The sequence below is a fragment of the Triticum aestivum genome, chromosome 5B (genome assembly GCF_018294505.1).
Source record: "Triticum aestivum cultivar Chinese Spring chromosome 5B, IWGSC CS RefSeq v2.1, whole genome shotgun sequence".
NCBI lineage: Eukaryota > Viridiplantae > Streptophyta > Magnoliopsida > Poales > Poaceae > Triticum > Triticum aestivum.
The window spans coordinates 542,925,350-542,934,259 of record NC_057807.1 but is presented as its reverse complement, the minus strand read 5'-3'; the positions used below and the strand labels follow the sequence as shown (position 1 = coordinate 542,934,259).

Below are 8,910 nucleotides of genomic sequence, written 5' to 3'. Positions count from 1 at the left end.
TTAACGGGGAGTCATAAGGTTACGAAAGTAAAGAATGTTCGAATACCGGTGAAATAAACCAGCAAGGTTGCTAGTTTGTCGATTCACTAAATTCGATAAGTAAAATAGTCTATTGAAGTGTTAAAAAATCGAACACTTAATCAACTTCTTTATGTGACCCCCGCAGAAAAAAAAAACTTCTTTATGTGACAACATAGTGGAGGAGACAGGTAAAGTAGCGTGTTTGCCTTTTATCCATTTGATTTAAGGAATCAAGCATTAATTGCGGCATTAAAATGACACTAAAAATGGGACAATTGCATGGCTGTGCACGAAATGGGAAGATAATGCTTCGAAATTAATTCCCTGAATCAATGCACGAAACGCTAACCACATCTGAGGAAAAAAATATTCCTTTAATTGTGCTGATGTGGCTCCGTGATTAAATAAGTTCAAGTAGTTTGACTCTCCGTTATTATTTTGAAGTTGAGGAAGGGTGATCTGGTCGCTGGGTCGATTTCATTCACCGCAGACCAGAGTTCGAATCGCCGGATTATTGTGTTATTTTTTTCGCCCGCGCGAATCGCGAACCCTTTTTTTTGGACCGTGCGATACGGATCGAACGGGGAACGAGTCGTTCGAATCTGTACCTAAAATTAGGACGTCTGGAAAATAGCTTTCTCGAATACTAAAACCTTCCATTTCCAACAAAGAAACTCTGTTCATTACTGCATGGCGAAGATGATATGCAGTTCAAGCTTGAACAAGCAGATTAATGAATAAAACAAAGAAACATGGTGTGGACAAGAGAAAAGGAAACAGAGAATAACGGAAGTTCATTACATGACGACATATAATCAGTTGAAACTAGAGCAAGCAAATGAATGAAGAAAAAAAGTAAGTAGCAATAGAACAAGCAGTGAAACCTCTAAATTATGGCGATACTGAATAACGTTGTTGGAGGAGAGCAAGAAGGGCCTTAGTTCAGATCATGTTCTTTGACTTCAGTCAAGGATTTCTTTTTCAACACCTGGAGCCTGACCTTTATAATCCGTATGTGTCTTTCTCCGTAATCGCCGTCAATTCTAGCTGAGAAAGCAAGGAAGAAATATGTGAGCTGGGATCTAAAACGAAGCATGAATGTCAAGAATTAAATGAAAGAAAGCGGTCATACTCCAGATCCATTCTTTTTCCTTGAACGTCAGTATCGATGTCGTCATCATAATAGTCATCGTCATCCTCATCATCAGTGTCTATATTTGGAGATTGAGATGCAAAATTGAGCAGCAAGAGAATGGTTAATGTCAATATATTAACAGGAAGCATGTGCAGGAGTGTAAAGAGAAGGATTAAAAAAAACAGCACATTCATTCATGATGAGTATCGCGTGGTTTGTACCTTCTGGTGTACATGGCTCCATACTAAAAGCAATGCTTGGTCGGTTAGGATGGGCGTTCAATGCATTTCTCACCGCAGCCTCCGCTCTCTCGGCCTCCTTAACTGTGGTGCCATCCCAATGGATTTCAACTATCGCGCTCTGAAGTGAGAGCAGGTTAAGCAGGCCGAGCTCAAAGCAATCACCGTTACCATCTTCTCTGGCCACCCGCACACCCAAATTGAATCGGACTTGTTCTGCATTTGGCAAAGCTCCTTGCTGAAACACTACCTGAGTGGCTGGCTGACATTGCAATGCAAAGGCTATCGTTAAACGAAACCCATCCGCACCAATGACGAGCAACCTTTCTGTTTGGTGGGTGCTTTGCATCCAAAGATGGCGAAGAGAATGCAACCTCGCAAGGATTTGCACATCCTCCTGCCGCACTTCTTTGATTATGATACTGAACGTGGATAGGTTTGATAGATGTGAGGGGCCACATCTCATTATCCACATCGGCAATGTAGAGCATGCCATGTGGTCTGAAAAGAACTCAAATTTGCGAAGACATCGCGGGGGTACCCAGCGTTCCCCCAAGAGATCCAAGTATGGTAAATCCTGGTAGCTAATATTCAGACTTTGGATATCATTCAACTTGCATATAGACTCCACAAAAGCTTCCTCTAACTCGGGGCTCCCGTGAAGGAAGTGAATCTCGAGCTCCCTCAGCCTTGCCAGGTTGCCAAGCTCTTGCACAGTGCTTGGAGAGGCATAGATCCTCTCCAAAACTTCCAATGATGTCAGGTTACCCAAGACACCAGGCGTCCAATTGCAGCATATCAAAACCTTTACGACCATCAACTTTCTTAGCTTGCACATAGATGACGGCAAAACTCTTATGTCAAAATTGTATTGTGCATCTATCACCTGCAGAAATTGTAGATTTCCTATTTCCTTTGGGAGTTCACGTATACCAGTTCTTCTTAGACCTAGGTATCTTAGGTGAAATAAATACACAATATCCCTCAAGTTAACTTGACAGTTAACTGCCCCAAGATCGCATCCACTCAAATCCAATACACGTAAAACTTCCAAGCTAGATAGAGCAGGCATGATAGTCATAGCTGGAAAAAAGACAATAATGGACCTTACTTGAGACATACTCATTGAATTAACGAGAGGAGTGGTTGGTGGATCTAACTCAAAATTTTGGAGAGATATCCTACGGATATTGCCACGAGAACACGTCATATCCTTATTACTATCCAATACTGTAATGAACTTTGCTTCACCTGACAAGGAACGAATCAGATCAAGCACCATATCGTGCACACGGCAACTTTTTTACTTCACAAAAACCAGTGTATATTGGCTGAATCATGTTTCTATTTATCAGCTCGTTGAAATAAGTTTCCCCAATCTCAAATGTGCTAGTTAGTTGCTTTCCATGCTGCACAAATTCTTCACATATCCACTTCCATATAAGTTCTTCTTTGTCAATCTCATGGTCTTCAGGATACATACTTAGATATAATAAACAAGTCTTCATATCAGAAGGTAGATCATAATAGCTAAATGATAGTATCCTCTGCATTTCCTCCATACTTACATCTTCTGTAAGTCCGCGACCAATTGAGTTTACCAGAACATGCCGTTCAAATTTTGGCTTTATCTGTTGACCAGCAGCAAGAAGACTAGCAATAGTAAGGATGGCTAGTGGCACACCGCCACATTTCCTCAATATATCTTTAGATACCTTCTTAAGTTCATTAGGACAACCATGCTCACTTGAAAACACTCTTTTATAGAAGAGCCTTGCAGAGTCGTCATCTGAGAGAGGTTTCATTTCATAAATGGAATCATGAGTGGAAGGACAACATGCTTTAGATACACTCAATATGCGGGTTGTCGTGATTAGTCGACTTCCAAGATTGTTCATATTAGAGAAAGCCAACTTGATATCTCCCCATAGTTTTGCATCCCATATATCATCAATTATGACGAGATATCTGTATCAGTTGTGAGAGAGCATTTATGAAATGTTTACGTATACATCACAAAGGCTAATGAAGCGCCATATGAACACAAGAAACCATATGTAATTTAGTAAGAAAGAAAACAAGTGGACACCATACGCCAAACCCGTCAATAATCTATTCGATGATAGCATTAATTGTGAACTGAGAGTAAGATGTCTGTCCAAGCAAATAATAATAATCGTTCAAGAATGTATAAATAAAGAGAAATGGACGACATGTAACAACACATGTAGTTACAAAATATTAAACTATAACTAATATAAAAACCTCAATTACAATTCACTTCATCTATTTGAAGAGACAAAATGTCAAACCAAAAAAACAATCTGGAGCTTGTCAATAAAGAGGTGTAATGCTAGTTTTTTAATGACTTGAAGAACAGTAACGACGTCTGCCATGAGGTATGATGCGTAATGCTAGTCAGCGATACGATGACAGAGACTAAAGCCCTGTTTGGATCTGGTGTAACTAATCCAAGCAAGAGCTACCATGGTATGTCAACGGTAATTTTTCTAGAGCCCTGCATATGCTGCTTACTACGAGCAATAGGTGGGCACCGCTCACATGGGCCTCAGCATGTGGCTGCCCATGGTGAAGTCATGGCAATCATCTCAGTTCCACAAAAATAAAAAATTTGGTCTATATATGCACATCATTTTGATGTTATTCAGACTATATGATCTTCAACATGATATTTCACTTTGTAAATTCTTAACACAAAATATAACTCAAAATATTTGAGAGAACCCAAATTTGGTGATGAGAACATTTTTAAGCAATAGATGACAATTCTGTGACCAATAGTGAATTCATTTTTTCCCAAAGTAAGCATGACTTATTAAGAAACATAAGTAAATATCATGAACATTTATTTTGGGCAAGATGAGAATTTTTTTGCATTATTTAGAAAAATTATACTAACCAGCCTTGAACAGATCTCGATAAACTCTCCGCTTTAAATGTCTTGAGAAAATAAATTAATAATTAACGTCCTCCTCAGAGAAAAAATTCTAGAAATTATACCTCTATATGACTTCTACATAAATAATACTCCATCCATTCCTAAATATAAGTCTTTTTAGACATTTCAAATGGACTACAACATACGGATGTATGTAGCCATATTTTAGAGTGTAGGAAACATACCAAAACATTTCGAAAAAATCCGGAACTTTGCGGAAATGATCATCAACAAATTTTAGAGAGGCTTGCCAAGTTTGGTGGTAAATGACATCTAAGGAGAACTGTACTTTTTTTTTTTACAATTTTTGGTCAAACAATGCACATACATTTTGACTAATTTTGAGTAATTTTGTTTTTTTTGTATAGAGCTCCACGGATGTCTTTTGACCACCAAAATTTGCAAGCCTCTTTAACATTTGTTAATGATCATTTTCAATAAAGTTTCAGAGTTTTTTGAAATGTTTTGATATCTTTTCTTGCGTGGGTGGGTGTAGAAAAACCACTCTCTATCTATAAAATGTCAATTTGGGAATGATACAAACGAGCAGGACATTTTTTGAAGGAGGATTACCCCGGCTTCTGCATTTAAATGATGCATACGGCTATAAATGAGTAGGACATTGGAAAAGAATAGATTCTAAGCTCTCGACTAGTTAACCCAATCATTAAGTGACCGCTTCCGCGGCATGCAAACAACAATCAAACTGGTCAAGGGACGCATACCTCTTATCCTGAAGTAATTCACGGATTTCTTCAATAAGTTGCCTTTCATCCAATACCATGAGATTGATATTAGTGTAAATTTGCTTGTTTAGACCAATGAGAATGTCCCTGAATATCTTCTTTACGTCAGGATTCCGACCAACTGGAACAAAAGCCCAAGAATGGAAACCTCCTTTGATCTTATCATATACTGTTCTGACAAGAGTGGTCTTGCCTAATCCTCCGAATCCAACTACAGAGACTATCTTCAGTCTCTTCTTGCACGGATCTTCATCTTCTAAGGACAATAACTTGACAAGCTCTTGATCCCTCTTCCCATAGATGCCGACAAGCTCTGTAACTTCAGTGTACAGAGCTCGGAGACGAGGATCGATAGCTGTCCTAGCTGCAGGCTTAGGCACAATATCTTCGACTGTATACCTTCCACGCCTGGCTGCCACATCTTGGACATCTTTTTGGATGTCCTTGATGGCGCTAGAAATCTGGCGGCGGGCCTTACCGTTGTTGAACAAGTTGGCCATCTTCTCCACGAGATTAGTGAGCTTGTTGCCATCATCAGCGGGTTTATTAGAGCCTTCAACACGCACAAGGAACTTGTCAACGACGTCTTCCATGTCGTAGGAGAGCTCCCTGACCTCATCAGCCCAGAGCTTGACCTGCTCGTCGAGCTGATCACTCGCCACATCGGCTACCTTGCAGAGGGCAGCGTGCATAGTCTTCATCTCTCGCATGAGAGACTCGACACCTTTCTTTGCCTTCTTCTGCAAGTTGTACTCCTCCATGAGCAGCTTCCCCAGCTTGGGGAGCAGGCTGCCAATGGCACCCGTGACCACCTGCATCTCTCTCTCTCTCTCTCTCTCTCTCTCTCACACACACACACACACACACACACTATGTGGATATCTTGCTATGTGTTGTTTGCTTGTGCATATGAACTTGTCATTATCAAGGAGGAATGAGATGGACAGCACACAATAGTAGGTGACGGTGACCGTGCTTGCATTATGGATCCACCGCATGGCCAGCACATAGTGTCTTTTACTAAAAAAATACATTGTCCCTATATGTGTAGATGGATGAGTGTATGTGCGTCTGCGCCTAAATAAAGCCAAGGAATCGGAATCAACGGTACTCAAGTGGCACTTAGGCCATCTCCAAAGCGGACCCTCAAACTGTAAGCATCCATTCGGACCATGCGGTACAGACGTATTTTTCCATCCAACGCGGTCCAATCCGCGAAGCGGTCCGGATGACCTTTTTCCCGTGAATTGGAAGCAAACACGGGGGGGGGGGGGGGAGCTTTGCGGGAGTCCTGACCGCCACCAAGTAGGACTCTGACACCCTGGCCCACTCAAATTATCCCTCGCAGTCCCATTCTCTTCCACTCCTTCCTTGATCCCCTTTCTTTGCATTCGCACCCTCCTCCTCCGACGCTGCCGATGTACCTATCTGTCTGCAGCCCAGGCATTGCTGGACGTCCATAGCCCCACCCAGGCGCTGCTCGCCTTGTACAATGGCACCGTCCACCCAGTATCTGTCCGCAACCAGGTACCCTCCACCCCTTGTCGACGTCGTCCATGGCGGACGCCACGCCCGGCGGGTGTCGGCCAAATGTCACCGAGCTTATTTTCAAACTTAATGTCGTTTTTCAAAGTAAAAAAAGGATGACGGGGTAGTCACTGAAGGAGAATGAGTAGTTATGCGATGCTTGGTTGGCCATATCTGCGGACTTCATAGGCAGGAAAGGGGTCTTTTGGCAGCGCTTCAAACATGGTTCGTTTCATGCTCGAAAGCACATTGCGCCCTATGACATGTATATCATTTGTGAATGTAGTGTCATGTCCTTAGCGTATCAATGGGACACCATCCAAAGTTTTTGTCACGAAGCATTGTGCATGGTTGATCAATTGAAGGCAATGTGGCCATTGCGCATGGTAACCATGGAGATCATAACTTTGCTTGCCCTACATGTTGATTGATAGATTCATTCACTCATTGTTGTACTACACGTTGTCTAGCTTGCGCGAGCTGTCATGATGTACTACAATCCAAAGGCAGACACACATACATTGTTACATGAAGCTCAAAGGGTAGTATGTGTAGAATAACATGATTCATCCATGAAAAACTTGTCGAACATCTGGTTAATCTTGTCAAATTTGTTGTATTGTTATATAGACATATTTGCGTGTTATTTACAGATGATTTGTGCTATTTTCTATCCAAATTTGATGAATTCCGTTGTGTTTGATGAAAATCGTCCGATTTGTCGAAATCCGGTTTAAAATGCATGTGACTACGGTTGGATGGCCGGCTCTCACATCGATGGACGAATACGGTGTACGATTTGTGGGTCAACATTGGAGATGTCTTTACCTAGGACTTAGGTTAATTTTCTATTCTATATAGTATTCGGTAGGTGCATGAGCCCGAACAAACGCGTTAAAAGTATGTGCTTAGTTTTGACAATTTGACCTAATAAACATAAACTATAAGTCTTTCCCTAATAATAAAGCAAATAGTGTTTCTGGTCGTCCGTCAGGAAAATTGCCCCGAAGTTCGCACTAATTACCCACTATGCCGCCGGTAAGTGAGAAAAACGTGTCGCTGCGACTGCATCCGCATCCGCCTTGCATCTGTTCATATAACGCAACACTCACATATATCATATTCATATGTCCCTACCCGACTTGCAGGAGCTTGTGTCCTGCATGCTGTAGACCTGGGTTCGATCCCTTCACCCTCTTCCTTTTTTTTTTGTGGCTGCACCACATGACCACTGCTCGACCCAACATGCTTTTTCTCTTTGTTTAATTTCTTTTTTCACGTTCAAATATTTTAAATATGATTTTTTTCAAATCTAACATGTTATATATGAATTTTTTTTCAGAAAAATGAGTAGATTTTAAATATGCTATTATTTTCCATGTTAATCTTTTTAAAATTATGTTTAGGATGCATCATAGTTTAATGCTCTCACAAAAGCTATTACAAATGAAATATAATATTCCAAATGTTAGTCACCATAAAAATGATTCCATTTAAAAAATATTCTAACAAATTAGAATTAAACACCTTCTCAAATTAAATATATATTCATGTTTTTCTGAACAATAAAAATAAAAATGATTGAAAGACTCTTTCATCGAAGAGCTGAAATGGGTCATGACAAACATTGCTAAGATACATCCAAATTCCATAGTCCAAAAAGAAATACTTAATGTAACTTTATTTCTGACGTTTGCAAAAATTGAATTAAATAAGTGTTACATAATTACATTGAAGATTGTGATGTGTTTTTTCTCCCGTTGCAACGCACGGGTCCTTTTGCTAGTATATATAACTCCATTATTGGTGCCCATCCCAAGGTCAAATGTGAGCCCAGCGAGCTGATCAGGACGGTACGAAGCGACAATATTGTTCATCTCGGCCCCCAAGGTCAATGTCTGACCGAACGCACCTAGAAAGGAACACAATTTTTTTTGCATCAGACAGAGAAAAATGTACTCAACATTACAAGAAAAACGTTGCCTAGTACTCCCTCCATCTGGAAATACTTGTCACAAAAATAGATAAAATGGATGTATCTAGAATTAAAATATGTCTAGATACATCCATCTCTTCGACAAGTATTTCCGGACGGACGAAGGGAGTATGTCACCGTACGCCGTGTGAAATAGCTGGAGTATGCCGACTGTTGCAAAAAAAGAACTCGACAACAATAGCACGCTCGGCACACTAAAAAGGACGGGCATGGACACTTCCTGTGGCTGACGTGCGGGCCCGAACACGCGCGGGGCATTTGCTATGACTGGCAGCGGCGGTAGGGAG

At 40.8% G+C, this 8,910-nt stretch overlaps 1 pseudogene; it reads right to left on the bottom strand.

Moving 5' to 3' along the window:
* Positions 1 to 958: 958 nt before the first annotated feature.
* On the bottom strand, positions 959 to 5,918 carry LOC123114997 (disease resistance protein PIK6-NP-like; annotated as a pseudogene).
* Positions 5,919 to 8,910: the final 2,992 nt, after the last annotated feature.